At 38.0% G+C, this 27230-nt stretch overlaps 1 protein-coding gene across 13 annotated transcripts in view; it reads right to left on the reverse strand.

Moving 5' to 3' along the window:
• The window catches only part of LOC122560664 (ankyrin repeat and fibronectin type-III domain-containing protein 1-like), a 931085-nt gene that overhangs the window by 194763 nt on the left and 709092 nt on the right, over positions 1-27230 (reverse strand). For 2 of the 13 annotated variants that reach the window (XM_087997839.1, XM_087997836.1), the window contains exon 1: positions 3612-3812. The exons of the other annotated variants lie outside the window; for them this stretch is intronic. The gene's annotated coding sequence lies outside the window, so the exon portion shown is untranslated. Of the gene's footprint in view, positions 1-3611; positions 3813-27230 lie in introns of those variants that run through there. 13 annotated transcript variants of the gene reach the window in all.

Raw genomic sequence — 27230 nt, forward strand, 5'->3', positions numbered from 1 at the left:
CTGTGGAATTTTTTACCATTCAGGGCTGTTACGACTGGGTCATTAAGTATATTCAAGGATGAAATAGGCAGTGAAGGATGCAAGGGTTATAGGGTATGCAAAAAAAGTTAAAAATCTCACAACACCAGGTTATAGTCCAACAGGTTTATAACCTGGTGTTGTGTGATTTTTAACTTTGTACACCCCAGTCCAACACCGGCATCTCCGAATCAAAAAAAGTGTAATTGAGGATTATCAGATAAACCATGATCTCATTGAATGGTAGAGCAAACTCTATGGGCTGAATGGTCTACTTTTGCATCTACATCTTATGGTCTTACTCGAGGTCCAACCTTTTATTTTCCTCTACAAACAAAAGGATTGTAAAAGTTGTGAAGAAAGAACTCTCTTCTGCAAACAGGACTACTTCAATTATTAATTTTAAATTTTACAGTGATATATTTTTTGCTAACAGAGGCATTAAGAAATACAGGGCAAAGGTGGATAGATGATATCAAGTTATAGATGACTGATAATCTCATTGAATAGTACAATACATTTGAGGGGCTGAATGGCTGCCTCGTGTTGCTAGCTTTCTAATATAAATATATCACTTGTTGTGGGTGGTTCCAGAAAATGCAACATGAAATTGATTTATTTAAACAATTGAACGATAGTTCATCGAAAACATTTGTAGCTTTTGTGATACCTCGAATCAGTAACATGCTGGAAATCAAACCCAGCCATTCCTAGAATCATCACAAATTTTTTTTTTAAATGTTACCAAAGTACATGAAGACATGAATTTACCTTTCTGACAGACTGAAGTTAACAGAAAACAAGGACAAGATTTCTGTGCTTACAAGATTCACTATCTGTTACAAATAAATAGATTCTAACAATAGTAAACATTTATGAATTGTTGACATATAATTCTATTAGTTAAAACTCTAACTCCCTTCTAAGACTCCCACTCTTCATACAGAAGACATAGACAGATATTGAAAAATTGTGTTATGAATGGAGGGGAAAAGTACTGGAGAAACAGTTTAATGGCACCAGTCTCCAGAATTCATTGGAAGGGTTTCTTTTGTTTCCCAAGGATGTCAGCTCCTTTCTCTCCTTACAGATGCTGCCAGACCTGCTGAGATTTTCCAGCATTTTCTCTCTTAATTTTGCGTGTTTTTTATTTGCATTCTTTCTCTCTTCATGCGAAGTACAGAGTGACTGGCTCATAAGGAATGATGTCACTGAATAATTGCTTTAAAGTAACACCTTACAACAAATGGTGGATGGAAAAACTTGCATTCTTTAGTTTCAGCTAGTTTACTATATAGAGAGAGACACATACCACCTCTCTTTCCAGAGGTCTAGGGGCTTGTTACTGTATTGTTTGAACCCATAAGCTGTATTGTTTGTTACCCAGAAACCAATCAAAGAGCTGTCAGGTTAATGACCTTTAGCATCTACAACTGCCCAAATCAATCAGGTACTTGTTACCAGCTGAATCCTACTTTGTACACATGCCTTAATGCCATATTGTCTTTTTAAATCTTCACTTACTTCTTCAAAGCAACAATGTAAAAACGACTAATAGTGAAATTCCGTAATTTGTTTTTGTTTCAAAATACAGGAATTCCTTCTTCAGTCCTTTGTTTAAAACAGTCTTTTTCCCAATTAGACTTTTTAAAAATAACTTTTGATGGGATGCAGTCACCACTGGCAAGGCCAGCATTAATTGTCCATCGCTAATTGCTTTATGAACTGACTGGATAGTTCAGCCATTTCAGTGGGAAATTAAGAGTGAACCACTTTACTAAATTCTGAATAAGAGTCATCTCAGATTCAACACATTCAAAAACAAAGTAAAATAAAAAGTTGTAGCTGTTACATTTTTGATATGACTCTAGTATAGGCTCCTCTTCAAAGTCCACTTAAAAATTGTGCTTAGAGAGAGATATATATATTTATATATACATATATATATAATAGCAAACTTTGCAAACATATAAACTATCAACTTGGACTTATGTTTTGGTAACACATGAGCTAATTGTGAAAATCTTCTCATTACCTGACTATAGTCATAATTAACTGTAGTCAAAATTGTCCATTCGTCTTGGGATTGTATTGAAATCAGGCCTAGATTGATTTGGTACTTGGTAAAGCTTCTGATTTTCTGCCTCAGCAATGCGTCTTAATTTAAACCTCACAAGAAATTCTTGCACTGCAGAAATATGGTATCGTCATTTCACTTCTGAAAAAATATTTATCTCAAAAGATTCAGAAGTGAAGTTAAAGGGTACAGTTTCACTCAAGGAGTATTCAATTACGAAGTAAATGACCAGGAATTGACATTCACGTGGAAATTATTAGGTATATTGAGACAATTGTATACATTTTGTGGACATTTTGTTGAAAAATTGAAGGATGCTTTGAAACCTTGGGTAAAGAGGAATTACTCAATAATACACAGACAGTGAGGCTGAAGGGAGCTTTTCTATTTTTTTTTGTTTTTTTGTGCTGCAAGGGGGCATAATCAGGAAGAGATATTCTTGATTAACATATTTGATTTCATACAGCAGTCTTAATCCTTTGTTTTGCAATGATGGTGCCACATCAGGAACAGTTTAAGATCTGAAATGAATTTACAGTGCTTCAATCTAATTGACAAAGAGAGACAACAATCAATACAATTTAGAATGAGTGGGCAGTAACAGCACTGTAATTCCCACAATATACCATAGCAGTCCTACCCAAACATTTTTCCACCAGAATCCCACTTCAAGGCATGAAAATTGTCATGATCACTCATTGAAAACTGAGCGTCAGGGTTTGGCAGAGCATAACTGAGAGTAGGGAGTGATGAGAAAAAGAGCTACAAGAGAGGAAGACAGAAGGTGATGGTGGGAAGGGAGTGCAGAGCTCTGTCGCAGTGTTGATGCCTCGGACCTCACAATCCCAAGATCTCAGCTTGAGATCACATTTGGGTTCCTGACTCCCATTTTGGGAATCACTGTACAATAGACTCTAAGCTATTTTGCTCTGAGTGATGGACACTTTGGTGATCATATTCACTCTATGCTGCATCAGCTCACTGCCCTTGTACTTGTCAATATGAGTGAAAACTAACTACAAGGAGCTGAAACAGGTGCAGACTGCCTGGTGCCCACTATCAGGAAAAAATGTCTTCAACGTGCATCAAACTCTTTAAAAAGGAGAGGTTTTCAAAATTATATTACTGTTACATGGAATTTTTTTCCTCAGAAACAAATCATTCAGCTCAATAGATCTGCGTTGATGTTTGTGCTCCACACCCACTGCCTCTCACCCTTCTTCATTTCGCTCTATCAGCTATTGATCTATTCCTTTGCTCTTCATGTACTCATCCAGCTTCCCTTAAATGCAACATTCTTACAGTTAACAGCAGCCTTTTTTGGCAAGGATGACACATTCTGCACCCATGTAAAATCTGATGTTTAATATATTGAAATCTTTCAAAAGTCTCCAACACGCAGACTGATATGCAAGGCTAATTTTCTGAGCAAGTATTATTTGACAATCACAGACAACAGAAAATACATAATACTTCAGCAGTATTGTAAAACTCAAATGGATATCATACCACTCACCTGTACCCTTCTATTGATTACATAAATCATACACGGACCTCTCTTTGTTTCTGGGAAGCTTCTGTGCTCTAGCGTTCCTAGATTTTTAAAATGTTGTTTTTGATATGCAGGCGGCTCTCTTAGACCAACACCTAATCATCTTCACAGCAATAACAAAAACAGTCGAGGAGGAGGAAGCAGTTACTGGCCAATTCTGCCTGTTTTTTGCCCAACACTGAAAGCCACATTTCCATTTTACCTCAAGCATGTGGTGTATCTTTTATTTTCAAAGCTTGCTCCCATGGTGATAGGATTAGTTAAAAAAAACTTGTCACGTGACTTAAATTCCTCCACTGGAAGATTTGTCTTTCAGCCTTTTTACATAGTGACTCACTATTGTTCTTTTCCTCTCTCTCCTTCTCTCACACTGTGCACAACAGCATCTCATCAAGTGCATCGGAGCTCCACGCCCCCCTTCTCTCACTCTAACATACACAATGCAGTCAAATTGAGTAAAAGCAATCAGTGGACAGTGCCTGAGTATTTGGTTCTGAAAGGCTCAAGTGTACAAACAGAAATGTAAAATAATTATTCTTCTCAAATGTCAGCTAAGAGATATAACCAGTGCTGTTTGATTTTCGATTTGGAGAGCAATCAGATCCATTTACCTTTCTATAACAGAAAGTGAATTCACCCACAGAACATTCAGGAATTTAATTATTCAAAGAATATAACTAAGTTCAATTCTTTTCTCCATTCTTTCTGTAAGTCCTGATGATCACTTGGGAGTTTGAAGGAAACCAGTAGCCTTCAGTGCTGTACCCAAATGGGTATGCTTTATGTAAGACAGTAACTATTACTATACTGTTTAATAATGAATAATATCACAACTAAATTGCACCCTGTTCTCTTCACAAAAGCATTGGCCTGCAGGGGTAACTGAATTGCATTCAAGAGAAAGAAGCTTGATTGTTTTCTTTTTCTGAGTTAAAGCAGCGAGTTCCAGAGTGCCCAGTGAAAGCAGACAAACTGAATCTCTTTGGGAACACAGGAGCATTAAGAACAAGAGGAGGCCATCAGCCTCTCAAGCTTGTTCCAATATTCAATCTGACCATGGCTCAACTCCAATTACCAAACGTTTCAATTGCTGGACATTTGTAACTTTTCTGGAGAGATTTTTTTGTTTTCCTGTGCTCTATGAAAGAAGTTCCCCCTGATTTCACTCCTAAACAACCTAGTTTAATGCTGCCATAATTGAGTCCTGGATCAACTTTGCAAGTGCAAAATGGTGACAGCCAGAAGCAGGTTCCTCAGAGATATCAGCATCACTAAATCCATTGGCATGACAGTTCTTTGAAGCTGTGCAGGAATGTCACATCGATATACCTCACAGCCTCCTGATGCTCGGGGACATTATATGAGAGTAAAATATCAGAATCTGGTGTAAAAAAATACAATATTTTGGTAAGAACGGGATTATAACTGTTTAATACTAAAAATCAGTAAATTTTGAAATGCTTTAAAAATTGATGTGAGTTTTGTTTATTTTTCCTATATTTCCTTTCTTACATTTCCTTTCTTGTAAACCAATGATCTTGGTTGGAAGAGAGTTTCTCCAAGAATTGCTATCATTTAAATGAGAACTATTGTAATTACAGGATTTACAAATGATTGTTGAATGAATTGAAACTACTTCAGAAGAATATCTAATGAAAGCAGACTTAGAATAATTATGCTGGTTATTCCCCATTACTGCTGCAGAGGCAGATCGTCCATTGTCATTCACTTGCCATTTGCATAGAAGGGAAAGCATTACAGGAAGTAATGGTGACAATTATAGGAAGTGCATACCTAACACAATTTATTAAGAATGTAATGCATTCTGAGCACTGCTCTGTGGAAAGATATATCTTGCACATTTTAAGGGCATTTGTTTACTTGGATTTGGTTGCAGCTGATCATATTGCATAGCAAAATTGTCAGCCATTCTACCAGGCATACATCACACTTCAGTGGCTTTCCTCTTAAAGTTCACTGGGACTGAGCGGAATCTAAAGTTGTGTTTATTTATTAAGAAATTATGAAGAAACTAATTGTTTGAAGAACTCACTGATTCACATTCATTTAAAGAATACAGTAAAATCTCCAACATCAAGAAAAGGAAAAGGTTACTTTTTAATCGATGTTCACATGTAGGTGGAAATAGTAGTGCAAGAGAGCTTGTTCCTCATAATCTTAACATCTAAGTGTAATATTAGCTACTTGCAAGTCATTAGTAAAAGAGGTTGAATAGAGAATAAAATTTTGGGCACAATTTTATGGGGAGCAAGTTGGAGATCAGGTTGGAAGTGGAAGTATGCACATCATTTGCTCCTACCCTGTCTCCATCTTCCCACATCAATCATATGCTTGCCAGCCAATTAACAGCTGTCTAGTAGGAATCATGGTGACAAAGAAGTCAGAACTAACTTGATGTTAGGAAAGGGGTGGGCTCACAGATAGAAGCAGCTGCTGGCAGGAGGTTAAAGGAATGCAAGCAGTCAGATTCTGTTCAAGTAGAGGACAGAAGAAGAAGATCAGATTGCAGTTTTGAGGCAGACTGTGAAAGGAGGCTGTAGGCAGATGGCACAATCCATTCAGCCTCATTATTACCAGATCAACCACAAACTATTTGGAGGATGAAGGCTGAAATCCACATACCTCGAGGGCTTGCAGAGACACAACCGCATATTCATCCACCAGAAATGGCAGAGGAACACACACAGATGACCCTGTAGTTTAATAATGGTTCCCTACGTATCCTTCCCTAGGCTGTCAAGGAACAGCCGGAGATCCTCCTCTAATGGTATAGTAAGAGGGTAAATCCCAACCTGACAAAGAAAACATGGCTGGGTTGCAGAAAAAATGTGATCTATATTTTTCAAAGGTAAATGAGGAATCTAACTGTCATTATGATCACACAATGAAAAGTGAGTATACATGCTGCAAGCATGAGAAGTATCAGTCAGGATGTGGATGCATTGTCCCCACATTACCAAATGAACTTGTGCTGGAGTGTGATGGTTGGATCCATCTAGATATGGAACTCATCGTTCTCCCATTGTTTTCTCCAGAGAAGAGGGTGCACAATGCCTATATCAGACTGATGACAGGAATTCCAAACCTGACAGTGCAAGATGGAGAACATCTTGAATTTCATAGGTCAGCAGAGGGCCAGATTGGTTGGCAGTGGAGAGGCCAGAGTTAGTCTTGGTGCTGATAGACACTGGCATGGACAGGAGATGAAGAGTGTGTGTGTGTCAGAGGACTGTGCAGTACAATGGGTGAAAATCATCACATCTGCATATGTCGTATGACAGCATGTCTGCTCAAGGCCACTAAATTTTATGAGGTATTTCTTATTCCATTAGCAGTTCAGTTGTTGGCCTGAGCAATGTCAACCCCAAGAGATTGGCATTGACCTCTGAGAAAGAAAGATAGGTGCACTGTCCTATATTTGTTCCACACTATGCACCAGCAGAGATAAAATCGTACCAGGAGTCAACCACATTCTTGTGGGTCTGGAGTCACATGTAAGCCAGACTCTGTAAAGATGGTAAATTTTCTTCCCTGAAGGACATCAGTGAAGCTGATGGGTTTTCGCAACAATCAGCATTGGTTTCTTAATTCTGAAAATTTATTGAATTCAAATTCCATGATGTGCCACTTGAGATTTGAACCCAGGCCTCCAGAACATTAGCCCAGAGCCTGGATTAATTGTCTAGCAATAACACCACTGGGCCATCACCTCCCCAACATCCCTTGGGTTTCTTTTGCTGCAGACTGCTCTCTCTCTGGCTCAAGACCCTCTTCCCATTGAGTTTCTTACAGATAACCCCATTCACCAATTACAATTACAATTTTGCCTATAATCACAAAATAACATTTAAAAGACCTTTGGATAGGTACATGACCAGAAGGTTTAGAGGTATTTGGGCCAAATGCAAGCAAATGGGACTGCTTTAGCTTGGGAAACTTGGTCAGCATGAATGGTTTGGATCAAAGAGTCTGTTTCCATGCTGCATGAATCGATGACTTTATAACTTGACTGACCTCTCCTACAGACTGCAGTCCTTCGTGTATTCCTTCACCGCTGGTTCTCAATACATAATAGAACCCTTTGTATCATCCTGCTGCAAATCCCATGTAATCCATGCAACCACCATTAATTTGCATGGCTGCACAAAGTACCAGGTAACTGGCAATTTAATTGTCTCATTAACATAATAATTGGCTTGACATGGGACGCAGTCAAATTTCTGACTTCTGAGCAGACTTGCTTTCCATTATATTGGAATTAAGTGTAATGGCATCATGGATTTGACCCAAAGTCACAAAGCCCGAATTACATTAAATCAGAGGGACATCTGCCCACTTCCTGAATTTAAAACTTGTCCTATTTTTCAAGTTTGTCAATAGTTACAATTCATGGTATGTACAGTATTAGTTACAAACAAAGTTATGTTCCATTCATTTTCCCATTAACCACTCCCAGGTGCGGTGCAGGTCAGATAAAGAATAAAACTACCTTAACAAGGTCGCATCAAAAACTCCCAAGTAAGGTACAGAATGGCTTAGTTGTAAATAACATGCTGTTCCAATGCTCCTTCAAGCTAAGTTAGAATTTGAATCAGCATAGTATGCAATTGAGAGCTATCTTGACTCTGTCTAATTTATTTTAGGCTAGGCTATTATTTATTTCCCACCCCAACTGCATCTAAGAAGGTAGTGAGAAAACTACCTTTTAACTGCTGCAGTTCATGTGATGTATGGGTACACCAACACACCCTTAGAATGTTTGAGCTTTTGAGGCCAACTTAGCAATCTATCAGCACTCTGAAACACTGAAGGCAAATCACAGAAGGGTCAAAGGAAGATGTTTAGAATTCCTATCAACAAGTTGCCTATCATAACAGACTTTATTGCACAACAGACAGATATCATTTGTTAACTGAAGACTTAAGAGCTAACCTTAGCACCATGCAATGTTAGCACGTTGTGTCACTGACAACTGATTTTCTTCCCTAATAAGCAGTAGGGAACGCACAGATAGGTAATGTGTAGGTTCTTGAAAGTGAGTTCACCAGAAGGTATGAGGCATGTAACCAGATGAATAAGGAAACAAATTTTCTGATGCATTATGATATAAATATTCATTGCAGAGCCCCAAATTCAAACAATTTTACACTGCTTCCAAAGAAAAAAATGGTAATTTGCTCTGCGCATTCTGCATGATTTTGGATCAAAGATGGCAAGGTTTCAACTTTGTGTTCTTGTGAATGACTTACAGCTTCCACCTATGTCATAAACTGATTCCTTTCTTTAAGACTGGTACATTGTAGATGGCCTGAGAATTTAGGAAAAAAAGAAACAATCCCTATAGATTTTTATGACAACAGATTCTTGTTCTTTTTTTTGGTAACTAGAGGAGTTGGAATTACTGGTGAATCATGATGATGGAGAATGAGATGGCACTGTCTAGGGTAAATATGAATGGGATGATATCTTGTGAGGGTATTTTCAACGTCTGACGTGACACTGCAACACTGTCAACTCAAATGCACTGTGATTATGTGCTGGAGAGCTGCACTACTTGTCCAACTACGTCTAGCAAAGGCAATGAGGTAGAAAAAGTGGTGAAAATTGGTTAAAAATAAAATAAAAACCTTGTGCCATATGATAGCCAGGTGATTGGTAGTTGGACTACAATATCTCACCACTGTTGCATGGTCTAAGTGCACTTTGGTGTACACATTGCAGATAAACAAATGGCTGCAAATCTCTTCTTTATTATTTATTGGCAAATACTTTTCTGTAACTTATGTATCAGGTTTTTATCTCTAAGAGTGCCAGCGGATCCTGGAAATCTGCCTGTTCCTCTGGCTTGGGTAATTGTGTTCTTGTCCAGGTCACAAAATACAACCATACAACAACAATTAACAATCTAGAAATAAAGATGCAATAATATTACTGCGGCAATAATTAACCCAATTAAAATCAACATCTTCATTATCCTTTAACAAATAGTTATTGAAAGATCTAATCCTTTTAAGATCTTAGTTTCTAATAATACGTGATAACATTAATCTTAGTTCAATAAATAAAATACATACTTTTAAAGGGGCACTCTTTTCAGACTTTTTTAACTCAAGTGACAAATAGCAAAGTGCTGAACACCATTTCTATCACTATGTCGTATGGAAATAAATAAGTTATATATTTTGATTGTGATTTATATCACTGCAATTTGTGCCTGTGCCTGTGATGTAGTCTGACAAATAGTTCATTAGTATGCCTTTAGAACAGTTGCTATTTAATGAATGTGTTTTCTTTAAACAGAGATTATTCAAGGATGATGTTGACAGCAAAAGAGAGAAGATGCAATGATTTATTTATGAGATTGAGCTCCTTTAAAAAAATTCAGCTTTGGCAGCTCAATAGCTGTGAGAGGGTTAAGTAAAGTAACCATTACAAAGGATCTGGTAAGAAAGACAAAGTATGGCTTCTCTCCCTCGATCTCACCACCGTCGTGCAAAACAGCCCACCACAAACAGCTCCCATTCATGCCACAGAATTCTCCTCCCTCAGTTCATGAGGAATTAGATAAATTCCTGAACATTCCAGAAAATCCAGCACCAGTCTTGAAAGCACCAGACAATTAGTTGTGTCGCCATCTGCATGCAATTTACTTAAGTGTGTGACTAACAAACATTAAGAACTTGTGCAGAAAACAAAGTTAAACTGTCTGGTATAATGAACTTCCATCAGCTCAGCACAATTGTTTAACCAATCTCCAAAAAGGCACAAAATTAAAAATTATACTCACTCCAACAAATTAATTTTTGCAGTGGGGTAAATATAAGTTCTTATCTCTGGCACCCAAACCAAAGTTTCTTCTGGCTACGTACTGTATACGTTTGACACAAAAATAAGTTTTGACAATCTAGGCCCAATACCCAGACTCACAGCACAGAACTATCCATAATCAACAACTACATGTCAAATTCATTCAGATGCACCATGCCAGGAGTAATGGGAGAAGTGTAAAAATATCATATTGGTACAGTAAGAAATGCTGCTCTGAGGCTGAGACTGAGGAAGAACATTCTTACAATGTAAAGGTACTGGAAGTCTGCAGTACGGATCATACATTCATTCTGACAGTTGACTCAGTTTGCAATTTCTGGAGAACAATTCATGATTGTTGAAGCACTAACATTGAGGAGTAAACTGTTGGTGTCCTCAGTTACTTTCTTCAGTTACTCAGTCATATTCTTTATAAGAGGTTATGATTTAATTGCAAAATAAACACTCAGTATAGCAAGGGATAGCAAACAACATTTAATGATTAAGAACAATTAATAAATTAATTCTACTTACAAATCTTCTCAGAAGTATTTGTGGAAGATTAATTAGTCTTATATTTAATATAGCTTGGACTAATATTGACTTTGACAGGAATTAAGGTGGACATAGAGAGGTTGAATGTGTGACCTGACATTCCAAACATTCAGCTTTTGGACTGGCTTCACTCATGGCAGCAGGTGGCTCAGTGGTTAGCACTGCTGTGTCATGATGCCAGGGACCTGATTATCATTTTACTCTCTACAACTGTCTGTGTAGAGTTTCCACATTGTCTGTGTGGGTTTTCCCCCTGGTTTCCTCCAGGTGCTCCAGTTTCCTCCCAAATTGCAAAGTGCAGGTTAGGTGGATTGGCGATGCTAAACTGTCCGTAGTATCCAGTGAAGTGTAGTCTAAGTGGGTTAGCCATGGAAAATGTAGGGTTATAGGGAATGGGTGGAGGGCTGGATTTGTTTGGGATGAACATCAGAGAGTTGGTGCAGACTTGATGGGCCAAATGGCCTCGTTCTTTACTGTAGGAGTTCTATGATTCTACGAAACTTAAAAGTTAATGAAAGAACTTCAAAGGGGAGGTAGGGAAAGACCATGGAGTCTGCAAGTTTTGATATTGCTCTGCTCACTATAATTATACTGACAGCATCCTTGGGATAGTGGCTGTTGACACTGGAAATTCCTTTTCATTTCAGTGTGGATTAGAGACCAGACTTTATCTTTTTCTTAAATTATCACAAAACATTTTATTCTATCTTACTTTTTAAATGACATATTAATGTCTCTATAATTTAAATCTTGCCAGTTTATTTTAGTAGATCCTGTTACTTAGAAAATATTGCTTCACAACAATGCACTGAGCAAGGTAGAATCTGAAAGTGTAAATAAATAACTAATATTATAATACATTTGAAGATGAACTTGTTTGTGCTGCTATAAAATGGCTACATGTTTGGTGGCTCAAATGTTTTCCCAGAAACAAATCCAAATTTTCAAAATTCAAGGCATAATTTTCCCAATCAGATTCCCATCCTATCACCTACCAAATGAAAACTAGATGCCAACAATATCTGATATTAAAGTTTGCATGGGATCTCTAGCTTGTGCTTGTTCCTCTGGGCTTCTATCTTGGACCAAGATCTTAGGGCTCACTCCAAGGACAGTGGCTGTGTACAGCCCATGTCCAATGGATGCTGGCGTCAGTGATCCTGGAATATCCTGGTAGTGGTGTGTACTTCTAGCTACAGTGAGTGAAGGAATCAGGCAAGTACTGGATGATAGAGGTAGCATAGGGATATGGTATGGGTAATGAGGTGTGTCTGGTGTGATAGTGTGAGAAAACTTGCTGGGCTTTCAACTAAGAAAATCTCCATAAAACTTGTTGAAAATTAGACTTTCCCAAGATAAAGTAAGGTTCAAACCTTACTCTCTTAAGGTACAGTCTGTCACATACCTCATTCTGAAGATATTTAATTTTCTTTTCCCTCAACCTTTTATTCCCATGTCATGCACCATATATCTCCAAACGTCTATAGGGGGTTAGTAGGCTAGTGGGTTGTGTTAGAAGGGAGGCAATACAGAAGGAGACAGTATTGAGAAAGGAAAACTGGACAGAAAAAGTTAGGATAGAGCACAATGAGAGAGCAAGAAGGCAAATAGACCAGGACTGAGAAAAGAAAGACAGAATGAAATCGAGAAGGAAGCAAGTCAGAGAGAAGCCATGCAACATGTGAAAAAATGTGGTGGCAACGCAGAGGGACAGAGCACAAAGAAAATCAGTGAACAGGGTGTAAGAAGAGAAGGAAACAGGACAAAAGGCAGTCAGAGCAAGGGACAGCAGAGGGTAGCTGCCAGAGAATGGTAGACAGAGCATGTCACAGCAGAGGTTAGTAAAATAAAGGATGGCAGTCAGAGAGAGGGAAGACAGAAAGAGGCAGGACTGACAGAAGGAGTTTAGAACCAGGCATAAGATGACTTATAAATGCTGAATTTCAATTATGAAAGAAGATGAAAAGTTGAAATACTATTCTTTGGGACTAAGGACACTAAGGTCACTAACAGATGATTTCAACAGTCTGCAGATAACTGAGAAAATTGTTGCAAAATAACATTCAAAAAGTTTTTTAAAAATCAGCAAGTCAGGAGTATTTCAGCCTTCTTTCCTTACATCATGTATTATACCTCCTCAAAAGAGTCCAAGGGTACAGGGTGGATGTTAGGGAAGCATATCAAGTAATATGAAATAAAAGCAGAACAAAAAACTGCACAGCACAGGACAGACCCTTCAGGTAAATGATGTTGAATCACAAATCAGCCATGGTTTAACTGATTAGCAGGGCACATAGGACTGTGACTTTTTTTCCAATCTTCACCTCCTCTAATTCAGTCACCTGTTACACGTCAACTCCATGAACCATTATATTTATGCCGTATGAACTGTTGTAGTTGTTACATGTATGATGAACTACAATAATATTTACATCTCAGTGAGCTCACAGAAGTTTAACTATTCTTCTTTAGTAAAACTGTACTTTTTTTTTAAAACATTGATCTGACCAGTCCACAGACCAATATCATTAGTTCTCCTTGCCCAAGAATAACCCTTTACGCTGTTCTCATTGAGTTCTTAAGCTATTGCCAATGTTGAAACCTTGCTTAAAACTACAATCCCAGTGTTCTGTACCAATCTATTTACCCCGCCAAATCACCATTGAATGTCATACTTCTCATTAAAAAAGGTGTTCCAGCACAAATATGGCTGCATTCTAATAAACAATATCAGTCTCTGTTACCTTTTTAGTAAAATAAGGAACTCTGTTCTTTTGGAGCTGTCACAGCTTTCAATTTGCCACATTTTTATGATTATTTGCAAAACAGTGAAATAACTGGTTCAATTTTATTCACGTTTCCCCTCTTTAAACAATGTGTGCTGTCTGTCCTAGACTGATGGGGACTGACACAAAAGCAGACTACTGATGTGGCTAAAAAAACCCAGCTCTAATGAAAGCAAAGTGGCTTTGCTTGGCTTGATGATATCCTGAAAGACAAGATGGTTTAATAATCATGGATGGCTCTCTGATGTGGTTTGGCCCATTGCTTCATTGATATTACCATTACTTCCTACTGCTACTGCTTGCCAAAGCTCAGCACAAGAAGGGATTAGGGAATAGTAGGTGAATTTAGAGAACCACATAGAACACTATATCACTGGATCTGATCCAATTTTTAAGAAATACAGACTTGGTCCAGTGAAAATAGACATCCAAGCAATAGACTGTCGGCAGGCCAGGGTATTTGTGACGCCAATTTTATTTGTGGTTTTTTTTTATTATGGCACCAAATTGTTATAATCTTTTTATATTGCATCACTGCCATTTTTCTCTCAAAACAACATCATATGCGGTTATTTAGTCAGTCGATTCTGAGTTCAGTGCACCAGGAATTGGGACTTGCTTCAATTATTGAGAGGAATTGCTGTTTTGGGGAAGTTAGTATTTTTGACCAGAGGGTCACATAAAAAAAAATGTATCTATTTATCAAATGTATAAAACATAAAGAAGAATTTTGCATAACAGAAATTTATTAGAATGAACAGAAATTTACTGGAGTGAACAGGAGTCCTCAACTAGGCTGTGGCTGTTAGATTAGATAAGAAGAATTTTTATGAATATGGAAAAACCACCAAGGAAATAAAATTGATTTAATCAATGCTTTGACCAATGAAACAGAATTAAACACTAATCTCATTTTACACACAGTTTAAAGGGAGAGAAAAGTGGGTCCAACACTACTGCTTTAAATGTAAGCATGAGTAATTATGAGGACATGAAAGCAGAGGTAGTGAACGTGAACTGGCAATTTAGGTTAAGAGATAAATCTATAGAGATGTAATGGCAAACATTTAAGAGGATATTCTAGAAAGTGCAGAATAGATACATTCTAACAAATAAGAAAAATTCTAAGGTACAGACTGCCGTCCTTGGTTAAATAAAAAGTCAATGATAATGTCAAACTCAAAGAAACAACACATAATTCTGCAAAGGTTGCTGGCAGATCAGAAGATTGAACAGAATACAAAAAATAGCAAAGAATTATGAAAAGATTAATAAAGGGGGCAATTTAAAGTATTAGAGAAAGTTCACTAAAAATATAAACAGAAAGGAAAAGTTTCTTCAAATTTTTAAAAAGAAAAGTTTACAAAGTAAGTGTTGGTCTTACAGAAAATGAGGCTGGGGAATTATTCCCAGAGAATAAAGAGATTGCAGATAAATTTAACAGATATTTTGCTTCGGTCTTCACTCAAGAGGATATAGGCAACATCCCAGAAATTGTTGCAAATTAGAAATTGGAAGGGAGAGAGGAGCTCAAGAAAATTACAATCATTTGGGAAATAGCATTCAGTATGTTGACAGAGCTGTGAGTTGCCAAGTCCCCAGGTCCTGATGGGTTTCATCCTAAGTCTTAACAGAAAAAATGAGTTGATTGATGCATAATAGCAAAACACAGTGGGTGCTAGAAATCTTAAACACAGACAATGCTAGAGAAACTCAGCAAGTCAGGAAGTATCTGTGGAGAGAAATAGAATTAACATTTTGATTCAGGTATGAATGTTCTTCAGAATTCAAATGTGATGCAATGGTTTTAATGTTTCAATATTCATTAGTTATGAGGAAGATTTCCATAGATTAGAAAATAGCTAACATAACTCCTTTAATCAAACAGGGAGGGTTGCAAAAATCAAAAAAATAAAGGCCATATAGCTTAAAATAGCTTAACATGAAGCTTGTAACAGTGCATATGGATAGGTTCAAAGTAATTAGGCAAAGCCAACCTGGTTTTGTCAACACTTAATCACATTTCCCCTTTATCCATATCTTCTGGTATGGATAAAGGGGAACCAGAAGATGTATTGTAGTTAGATTTCTTGAAGAGATTTGATAAGGTGCCACATCTAACAGGTCTTAATATATCCCCTAACCATAATTATCCACCTTCTTCCCATCTTCCATAACCCCACCTCGCCAAATTCTCAATATATCCTCTACTACTTAGCCAAATTGGCTCCAAATCTTCAACTCCATCTATCTAACTTTTCAGAATACTTCTTAGTCACAGCAACATCTCTTATTAATCTTCAATTTTATTGTGAAAAATCCAATTATATCTGGGTCTAAGTTACAATAGTCACCTCAATGTTTTCGACAACATATCCCATAGCTCTATTATCATCTGTATTTTCACCTCCTGATTTTCCTTCTATTTCTAATCTTTTCATTCATAACTTTACCTAATTTTGAATCCTTCACCCCAATGAATAATTTGACTAAATTAATTTCGTTTAGAACCACAAAATCTTAATCAGGTACATCATCACTTTTCACATACACTGTAGCCTGCAGGCGCATCATTCAGTTCAATCAATCCATGATGAGTTTTACACCTCAGTGAGCCTCCTTCCATACTTCTTCATCTAACTCCACCTTAGGTGCTTATCTAGCCTTAGCAAACATGTATCGATATTAGTTGCCTCAGTTATGCTGATGATTCCAAAACACATTATCTTTATTATCATTACCAATGTCAGGACAAAACGTTTCTTCTTAATTCCATATTTGATCTGTAGCTTCTTGTTTTACTCTTCCTGACACTGTGTTTATTTGGCTTTTAAACTTTTCACGATTTTAAAGACTTCTTTTCTGACACTCATCAGCCTTCTTTTTTCAAGAGAAATAAGACCCAAAGGATGGAATCTTCCCAGGTGTGGGAAATGGTGAGAAAGTTGGGAAAATCATGTGAAATGGCCAGCAAGGAACTTCTCAATGTGAAAACAAGAAGTCTAATTTTCTAACCAAGTGTTGAATGGTAGGATGAGATTGGACAATTGAAAATTTTCATGGCTACTATCTTGCTAGCTTTTCCACCTGCTCAGAAAAATGGCTTCCATGTCTACCCTGTCCTGTTGTTCAAGGCATTGTTAACAATAGCTGATCATTAACATCTCATTATTGTCAATGACCTTGTCCACATTTGCACAGCAGCATCAGTTCTATAATGGCTCAATGGCTAAAATGGCCTCATCTACACACCCATCATATCTACTCCCACTCTCTCCATCCATTGCCTATCCTGTACCCCAGCTAATATCCATCCTTGTCCCACTGCCCAACTCCAATTCACCCAATGTTCCTACAACCTCCCTCAAACTCAGGCTGTTTTGTTGCGCCCATTCCTTTAGTGTACACTTGGCCACAAAAGACGTTACTTTTGATACTACAGTTGCCAGCTGAGGTGAAGCATGGGTTAGCCCCACTCCTGACCATCTCTAGTCTGGAAAGTGCTGAAAACATTGTCGAGTATGTTATGTGCAAACACAGGAAATGTGCAGTTTGGGCAATTGGGGTGATGTCATTCATGGCATTTGCATGCTGCCTGGATCATTTTTATTGCACACAAAATCAGAGGCTATCCAATTTAGTCTCTGTATCAATGAGTTAAATCTCTCGATAATACTTTCCCAGTCTCCCAATTATCTACTGATTTTGCAGATCATAAATTTTCTTTTAATGCACATTTCCAAATCCATAAATTTGAATTATGTTAGCATAACACAAAAGAAACTGTTTTCTCCCTTTTCTTTGTTTTATTATATACGCTTTGTCTTTTCTTGCTTGTTTTTCTGTCCTCCCACATTTACCTGTGAGCACATTCCCAATGAAAAGTCTGCATCCAGACAAGCTGGTAGGCAAAAACAATGACTGCAGATGCTGGAAACCAGATTCTGGATTAGTGGGTGCTGGAAGAGTACAGCAGTTCAGGCAGCATCTGAGGAGCAGTCGGATGCTGCCTGAACTGCTGTGCTCTTCCAGCACCACTAATCCAGAATCCAGACAATCTGATCATGTGAAACCCAGACAGCACTGATTAAAAAAGAAAAAGTTATGACAGACAAAAGAACTAGATATTTCTTTTTATCCCAGACCAAGAGAGCTGTGGGCAAAGACAATAGGAGAAATTATTGAAACAGCGCTGTCCCCCATCCCTATCTCACGGCTGTTGTGTCACGTTAATTCAAAAGCAGTAAAATGGGATCAGAGTGGGAAAAAGTTTGTGAAACACTGCTCTAAGGAGCTCACAAAGTATCTTCAAAATTATGTCAATTCGTTAGATGAATAGTTTTCAACAGTGAATGAAAGAAATAGAAAGGCATTTTTTTTAAACAGTAAGAGACTTGGAGAATATTGTCATTTAGAAGGATCTAGGTGTCTTTGTACATGAATCATAAGTTGACATGAACTTACAGCAAATACTTATGAAAGCGAATGGTATGTTATTCTTTATTACAAATAAACTTGGGTTTAAGGATGAAGACATTTTGTAGTGATGTAGAGTCTGGTTGTGACCACACCTGACATACTGTTACAGTTCTGTTTACCTAAGAAAGGATACACATTTTTGACAGGACTATAGTGTAGGTTCAGAGGGAGATTAAATAGCCTATATTCCCTAAATTTAGAAGGGTGAAAGTGATTTCATTGAAACATATGCCTGGGAAACTGTTTTCTTGTATGAAGACTAGAATTAGGACTCTGAATTGAAGGTAGTAATTTATGATTGAGATGAAAAGAAACTTCTGAACTGACTATTGTCGATCTTTGGAATGCTCTACTCCAAAGAACTGTTGTTGCTCAGTCTTTGAATATATTCAAGTCTGAGATCGAAACGGTAGATGTTCATCTATGACTATAATGAATGTGTCATGGGATCTAATTCTGCCTTAAAAATATTTAAGCACTTTGCTTCCAAAACCTTTTCAGGAAGAAAGTTTCAGACAAAATAAGTTCTGCCTCATCTGTGCTTTAAATATTTTTAAACATCGATTGCTAACTCTAGTCTCTCCCATATTTAGCATGCTTCCCTGCTCCCCGCATCTACCTTGTCAAGACTTCTTAAGTTCTTGTATTTTCCACTCAAGTAATCTCTTATACCTCTAAACTCAATGCATACAAGCCTATCTGTGTAACCTTTCCCCATAAGATAATCGCCCAATGCCAGGTATTATTCTGGTAAATCTTCTCTGAAATAATTCTAATACAGTACCTCAGTAATGTGACCAATACAGTACGCAACTCTTCAGATGTGGTCTCACCAGTGCCCTGTATAACTGAAACATAACCTCTCGACTTTTGTATTTAAGTTCTCTCACAATAAATGAGAATATGACATTACTTTTCCTTATTAATTGCTGTACCTTAATACAAACTTTTTGTAATTCACACAACTAGAAAAGTTAATCCAACTGTGTCTCGGAGTTCTACAATCTTCCGGCATCTAGATAATATGCTTCTATTTTATTCTTCCTTCCAAAGGAATTTCACATTTCCCACATTATTTGCTACATCCCTGCCCACTCACTTAATCTATTTCTTTTTGTAGCCTCCTTATGTCCTCTTCACAACCTATCTTCCTATGTATCTTTGAGTCATCAGCAAATTTGGCAACCATACTTTCCATCCTTTCATCTGTGTCATATGTATAAACTACAAGCTGTTAAGGACCCAATACCAATCATGTGGCACACCAGTTGTTGCAGCTTTCCAACCTGAAAAATATCTATTTATGCCCAACCTCCCCTCCAGTTAGCCAACCAAATGGCTATCCCTGCAAATACATTACCTCCCAACACCTTGAGATTTTTTTCCATAGTAACCTTTGATGAGAGACCTTATTAAATTCTGGAAAATTGGTAACACATATGTTTGGTAAATCATTACTTTTACTGTTTTCCACTATCGTAAATTCACATTTTTGTTTCTCATAGATTAAGAATTGTTTTAGGCCATTTATCCTATTCAAGCTCTCTTCCCATCAGCCATTCTATGGGATGAGGATAAATAATGTAGATGTTGGGAATCATATTCGAAATCCCATCAGTGGACAAGAGAACATGACTTGCTCCCCTGAAATTTGGTTAGACTGTCCTAAATAATAGGAAATCGCTGTGGTAGCTGTGAAAAAGCTGTGGTGGTAACACAGTTACTTATAAATGTCGGGATATACAAATGTACATAATTTAATTATGTGTAATTTGAACTAGAAGTAGGCCAGTTGGTCCCTGGACGTGGTTCACCACTTGATAAAATCATGACTGATCTGATTGTGGTCTCAATGCCTTTTTCTTGTCTATCCCCTTTTACCCTTTGACTTCCTTGTCAATCCAGAATCTATCTAATTCAATCTTCAAAATATTTGGCCTAAAACCAACAGCCAAGCTGGGTTTTTATGATTGGAGCAGTTTTCCAAGGAGTTGGCCAAAACATTCATTAGTTATTCTACAGAGGGTGCTTTCTATCAATAACCTTATGATTTCAAAATATCCTTCACAGCTCTATGGTTCTTGTTCCTTTAGACACTGAGGTCTACAGCCTTATCTGTAAACAGACATGACAATTACTCACAAGTTGTACACAAAATACCAAATGGCTCACCAGATACTAGCACCAGTATATTCCTGAGTCAGACAGACCATGAAAATCCAAAAATGAAAAAAGATCTGAACTTCTACAACACATTTTACAACTAACTACAGGGCATATGAAAGTGTTTACAACTAATTAAATACTTTTGAAATGTACAGTTGGAATGTAGGATAAACAACATAGCAAGTACCACTAATACTAAAGTTAAAAATCACACAACACCAGATTATAGTCCAACAGGTTTATTTGGAAGCACTAGCTTTCAGAGATCTGCTCCTGCATCAGTGGTTGTGGAGTATAAGATCATAAGACACAGACTTTACAGCAAAGGTTTACAGTATGATGCAACTGAAATGATATATTGATAAAGACCTGGGTTGTCTCTCATCTTTTAGAATGACCATGTTGGTTTCAGTTCTGAAATAGGATCTTTTACACGCATCTGAGACAGCACATTGTATGCCTGTGTAATGTGTCATCCAAAATATGGAGCATCTTGATTGTCAAGACTAGTTCAAATCTTGGAGTGGAACTTGAGTCATCCAATCTTCTGTCTTAGGAATGAGTATGCTAATATTTGAACCATGGCTAATGAAAGGGCAACCCCAGACTGTACTGGGTTAGCTCATTGGATCCAGAGCTCCAGTGAAATGTTTTAATTGGTTTAATGTTTCTGGGGGTGCAGAAAAGAAAAAAAAAGTTAAACTTCCGAATGCTGGTTGTTTCCACATGTGCATATGTGCAAAGTCAAAGAGGCTCTTTATGGTGCAGCAGTAGCATCCCTACCTCTTAATTAGGAGACCTGGGTTCAAATCCCACTTTATCAGAAATGTGTAATAATATCTCTGGACAGGTTGAGTAGAAAATATCTACATCGAAGTCAGGTGAGAGCGTAATTGTCTTCAGCTGTCATACATAGTAAATAGCTCACCAAGCCTCATAAATGGCCGCTATTTTTTAAATTTACTTTTAGCAAATGCACAACATAAGAAAGCTTGCGCTTGTTGACCATTATAATTTCACTGACAGGACAGTGAGCTATCTTCTCCAAATGCTCAAGTCCTTGTAATTAGTACACTCTGTTAACGGTGTTCAGTTCCACTCTATGTTTTGACACAAACATGATAACAGAATGATACATATATCCAGAGAAACATCATGTATTATTTCGAGAGAATTTGAGGGTATATTCCAAAAATATGACTGGCCTTGCCCCTTCGACAGGCTGGAGGTAGTGGAGCTGGGAGATGCTGTCACAGGATTGGTGAGTTGCCATAGACACTGACTGTAAAAGAGCTGGATATTGACAGCAGTAGCAGAGATGCAGACCAAGAAGGCTGTTCTGGCTTGAATGGTGCTAAACTTTTCCAGTGTTGTTGTGTCTGCACTTATCCATACAGATGATGACTATTCCATTACACTTTTAATTGGGCCTTCCTTTTAAGTCGATAAAGCTGTTAGCTAAGAGTTCCATGATTGTGGCCTAGCGACGATCAGTTTACATCCCAAGTTAGGATAGTATATGAATTTGAAGAGAATGAGAAATTCATAATGTTCCCATATTTCTGCTGTCTTTGGCCTTCTAGGTGATGAGAGTCACAAATTAAGAGATGATGATGAAGGAGTCTACATGATTTGTTCAAGTGCATCCTGTAAACAATACAGCAGCTACAGTGTGAAGTTTATGGAGGGACTAAATATTTAAGCTAGTGCATGGAGTGCCAATCAAGTGGACAGCTTTGTCTTGAATGGTGTTGAGCAATTGGGACAGGGTCTTGTCATTTCAGAAAATCATGTTTTAAAGGTGTGGTTTAAAGAATGGTGTGGAAGAAAGGGGTTTTGTGAAATGGCACAAGCACTTGGACAGAAAGATCTTTTCTATTTGGATTGCTCCAATTAAACTGAGCTGGCATCAATGGCCTGGTGAATCAGATAACTGGAGCGGTTTAAGTGCTTGATTGGCACAATGTAGCGAGTCTTCCTTAAAAGAGGTGAGGTGTTATATTTGTTAGATATATTTCGTATTTCAACAAGTCTAAGTCCCCACCCTGTAAAATTCATATCACTGATTACTAGCTCCCCTCATTTATCATAGAATCATAGAATCTCTACAGGGTGGAAACAGGCCTTTTGGCCCAACAAGTCCACACCAACCCTCTGAAGAGTAACCTACCCAGACCCATTCCCTTACCCTATTACTCTACATTTACCCCTGACTAATGCACCTAATCTACACATCCCTGAACACTATGGGCAATTTAGCATGGCCAACTCACCTAACCTGCACAAGTTTGGATTGTGGGAGGAAACCGGAACACCCGGAAGAAACCCACACAGACACGGGGAGAATGTGCAAACTCCATACAGACAGTTGCCCCAGGCTGAAATCGAACCCGGTCCCTGGCACTGTGGTTGCAATGCAACCATTGCACACCCAATTAGCACTTAATTAATGTATCCTTGACCTATTCCCCATTCCCTCATTCTACTAGATGTCAGACATTCCTTCAGACCGTATTTGATGATGATAATCTGAGGTTCCTGCCAGTTTTCCAGCTTGAGGGTAAAAACACAATTGCCTGCATAAAATTCTCCTCATTGTTACAAAGTGACCAAACTTTGGCAAAAAATATTACTGCGTACATATATCTCCAAAATGTTATGCACAATGGAAAAGGAGGAGGAGGAGTTTTAATAGGAAAGAATAACATATGTCAGTTGAGAGAAAGAGCCTTTGTTCAAAGGATCAGAAATTATTGCTTATGTGGAGATTTGCATCAGCAAGGTTTAGAAATTACTGGTATAAGTAGTTTATTGGCCCTCTGATAATAAATATACATTGGCCACAATATGAAAGAAGAAAATTTGGAGCTTGTAACAAAGGCAATGTAATAATAATGGGGGACTTTTACCCTTCTTTCGAATGGGCCAATCATCCTGGCAGAACTGGTCTAGAAGATGAGTTTGTCGAATACTTTTCTAATAGTTTCCTGGAACAATATATTTTGGACATAGGAAGAGACATAGCCAATTTAGCAAAGGCAATCACATTACGGTATAGTTGCTGGACTAGTAATGCAAAGACCCTGGAGAATCAAATTTAAATTCCATCGGGAAAATGGTAAAATTTTAATATAATAAAATCTGGAATTAAAAGTCAAATGATGACCATAAAACCATTGCTGATTGTTGTAACAATGTATGTGATTTACCTTCCCTTAGGGAAGGAAAATAGCTATCCTTACCTGGTCAAGCCTACATGTGACTTCAGAAACATGGCAGGCTAGTTGATGTTGAATGGCCCTCTGAAATGGCCTAACAAGCCATTCAATTGTACCAACTGCTAAGCAGTCTCAAAAAAGGAAAAGAATCAGACGGACCACCTGGCATTGACCAAAGAACCAAAAACAGCAACAAATTCAGCGCTGTCAATCCTGCAAAGTCTTCCTCACGGAAATTTGGTAGCTAGTGCCAAAATTGTAAGAGCTATTTCACAGACAAGTCAAGCAACAGTTTGACAGCAATGCTCATGGAGTCATACATTACACACAATGTCCTAGATATTACAGTCATCTTCCCTGGATAGGGCCTATCCCACTGGCATGACAGATTTAGCAGGCTTTAGCAGCATAATGGTCTACAGTTGTGAAGGAATTTCCCTGGGAGTCCTCAACGTTGGCTCCAGATCCAACAAAGTCTCAAAGCATCAGGTCAAAAATAGACAAGGAAAACTCGTGCTGCTTATCATATGCTGTTCCCCCTTTGACTTATGTTGAACACCACTTGAAGGAAGCACCAAGGGTGGTAAGGATGCAGAATGTACTCTGGGTAAAGAACTTCAGAGACGGTCACCAAGAGTTACTTAGCAGCACCACTACTGATCAAGCCAAACAACATAGTTGTTACACTGGGTTTGCAATAGAGGAGGTAAACAACCAGAGGAAAAACATACTTGACCTCACCCTCACCAACCTGCCTGCTGCAGATGCATCTGTCCATGACTGTATCCACAAGAGTGACCACTACATCCTCCTTGTGAACACCTATCTTCATTGCATGGATGGCACTATCACCATACTAAATGGGATAGATCTCAAAACAGGGAGAAAACTCTTTGCTGATTGGAGTCATAACTGGCACAAACAAAGATGGTTGTGTTTATTAGAGTCAGTCATCTCAGCTCCAGGTCAATTCTGCAGGAGCTCCTCAAGGAAAGGTCGTTGGCCCATTCATTTTCAACTGCTTCAAGAATGATCTTCCCTCCATTATAAGCATCAGAATTGGGGATATTTGCTGATGATTGCACAATGCTCAGCACTATTCATGACTCCTCAGATACTGGAGCAGCCCATGTCCAAATGTAGTGAGGCTTGGACAATATCCAAACTTGGAAAAGAAGTAGCACTTAATACTTATGTCACACAAGTGCCAGGCAATGACCATCTTTCAAGGGAGAATCTAACCGTCATATTCAATGTGATTAGTATCACTGAATCTGCTGTGATCGATATCCTGGGGGGGTTGCCATTGACCAGAAACTGAACTGGACCATATAAAAAATGATAACAACAACAGGTCAAAGATGAGCAGTTCAGCAAGATAGTAGCTCACCTTCTGACTCCCCAAAGCCTGTCCACCATCTTCAGGGTGCAAGGTAGGATTTCGATGGAAAATATTCCACTGGATGAGATTGACAACATTCAAGAATCTTGACACCATCCAGGACAAAGCAGCCATTTGATTAACACAAACATTCACATTCTTCATCACTGATGGTCAGTACCAGCAGTGTGTACCATCTACAAGGTGCACTTCAGAAATTCACCAAGGCACCTTTCACAGCACCTTTCCAAACTCACTACCACTATCATATAGACGGATAAGGGCAGCACATATCACCACCAAGCCACTCACCATCCTAACCTGTAAATATATCACAATTCCTGGGTCAAAATCTTGTAAATTTATGCCCAACAGCATTGTGGGAGCAGCTACACTAAATGGAATGCAGCGGTTCAAGAAGGCACGGCAAAACATTTATGACAAAGAAAACTATATTCCATTAAAGATCAAAAAAATCAGCAAGAAAATCTAACAATGGGTTACTCAGGAAGATATCAACAGTATTAGATTAAAAGAAGCTTACAACATTGCAAAAAAAAGCTGAAGAATTTGGATTGTTTTGGAAAGGGTCAATAATAGGTTGATAATAAGGGAAAGCAAAATAACATTAAGTTAAACTAGCAAGGAATATGAAAACAGATTGTTATAGTTTTAACAAGGATACACCCATTTAAAGGAGGATGTTAGCGTTAGACATGCAGGTAAAAAAAAAGTGAAAGAACTGTGGATGCTGAAAATCTGAACCAAAAACAGAAATTGCTGGAAAATCTCAACAGGTCTAGCAGCATCTGTGGACTGAAATCAGAATTAATGTTTCGGGTCCAGTGACACTTTAGAAGTTCAAAACCTCCACCAGTGTCAGCACAATAATGAAAAACAAATGAAAGTAGGGTAGGGATAAAGGGAGGCAAATAAATCAAAATAGTGTTAGAGGGAGAGATAATGCACTCCACCTCTGCCATGCTTACCTCTCTCTAAATGCCCCAAGGCTGCTGGTGCTCCCTCTCCAAAGATACCTGAGCAAGATTGTGGTCATGGAAGAGAGGCAGGTAAGTAGGAATTATGACCCTTCCCAAGGCCCTTTGACTGCACCTCTTCATGACCACTTCAGCCAAGTTCAGGAATAGACCCTTGAAGAGGTCCTCTGGCCTGTCAGACTCCTCTTTATTGGATGCCCAAAGATCAAGGAAGTTAAACTGGATCCAAAAGAATAATACAATCATTTTTAAGTAACTTAAGATGGGGAGCAAATCTCCCACAATCAATAAATGGACTCCACAGCACAAAATAATATTTTTAATAGAATCGAGCTCACCTTTTTTTAAAGTTCTCCACCAAACTAACAATACTCAAATGACAAAATTACAAACACTACCCAGCAGGGGCAGTTACTATTTGAGCTATTTTTCTTTATTGTAATAAGCACCATAAATTTATCAAATCACTCACTTAACAATAAACAAACAACAAACACTGCCCACCATGAGCAGATTGACAATAACACAATTCTGAAAAAGACAGGAGATTAAATGAATACAGTATTGGAGGGGAAATAATGCACTCCAGCCCATCTCTCTCTTTAAAGGTGTAATGCAACAGGTGGACACTGTACATTCCCTTTCCATGGACACCTGGGCATGGGTATAGATGTAAAGAGAAGAAGGCAGTTAGGAATTATGACTCCGTCCATGTCCTGCTGCTTCGACCTGACAATGCTACTTTTGCCAGGAGCACGCCACTTTTGTTGTTTTTTTGAAAAACTCTACCAAATCACCCATTTGACAAATAACACAAAATAATAAATTACAGGGACAGTGTAATGATAACAATAAGCAACAGGGAAAGAAACTAGGCTAATAAGTGTGAGAAAATTGAGGTGATTAATATCAGCAGAGGAAAAATACTACAGACACTTAAGGGACTAAAAGCTGACAAATACCCTGATGGCTAATACTTTCAGCTTCTAAAATAAATGCATTGATAATGCTGGGGGCTGGTCATAATTTTCCAAACTTCCCTAAATCTAAGCACCATCCCAACAAATTGAAAGTTAGCAAATGCAACAATGTTCTTCTCGACAGGAAGGAAAAAGGAAACAGGGAAATATAGACAGGTAGACTGAAATCAGTCATCAGAAATATGTTGTAAT

The sequence above is a fragment of the Chiloscyllium plagiosum genome, unplaced genomic scaffold (assembly GCF_037043375.1).
Source record: "Chiloscyllium plagiosum isolate Xiang-an unplaced genomic scaffold, Cpla_swu_hap1 HiC_scaffold_20, whole genome shotgun sequence".
Lineage (NCBI taxonomy): Eukaryota > Metazoa > Chordata > Chondrichthyes > Orectolobiformes > Hemiscylliidae > Chiloscyllium > Chiloscyllium plagiosum.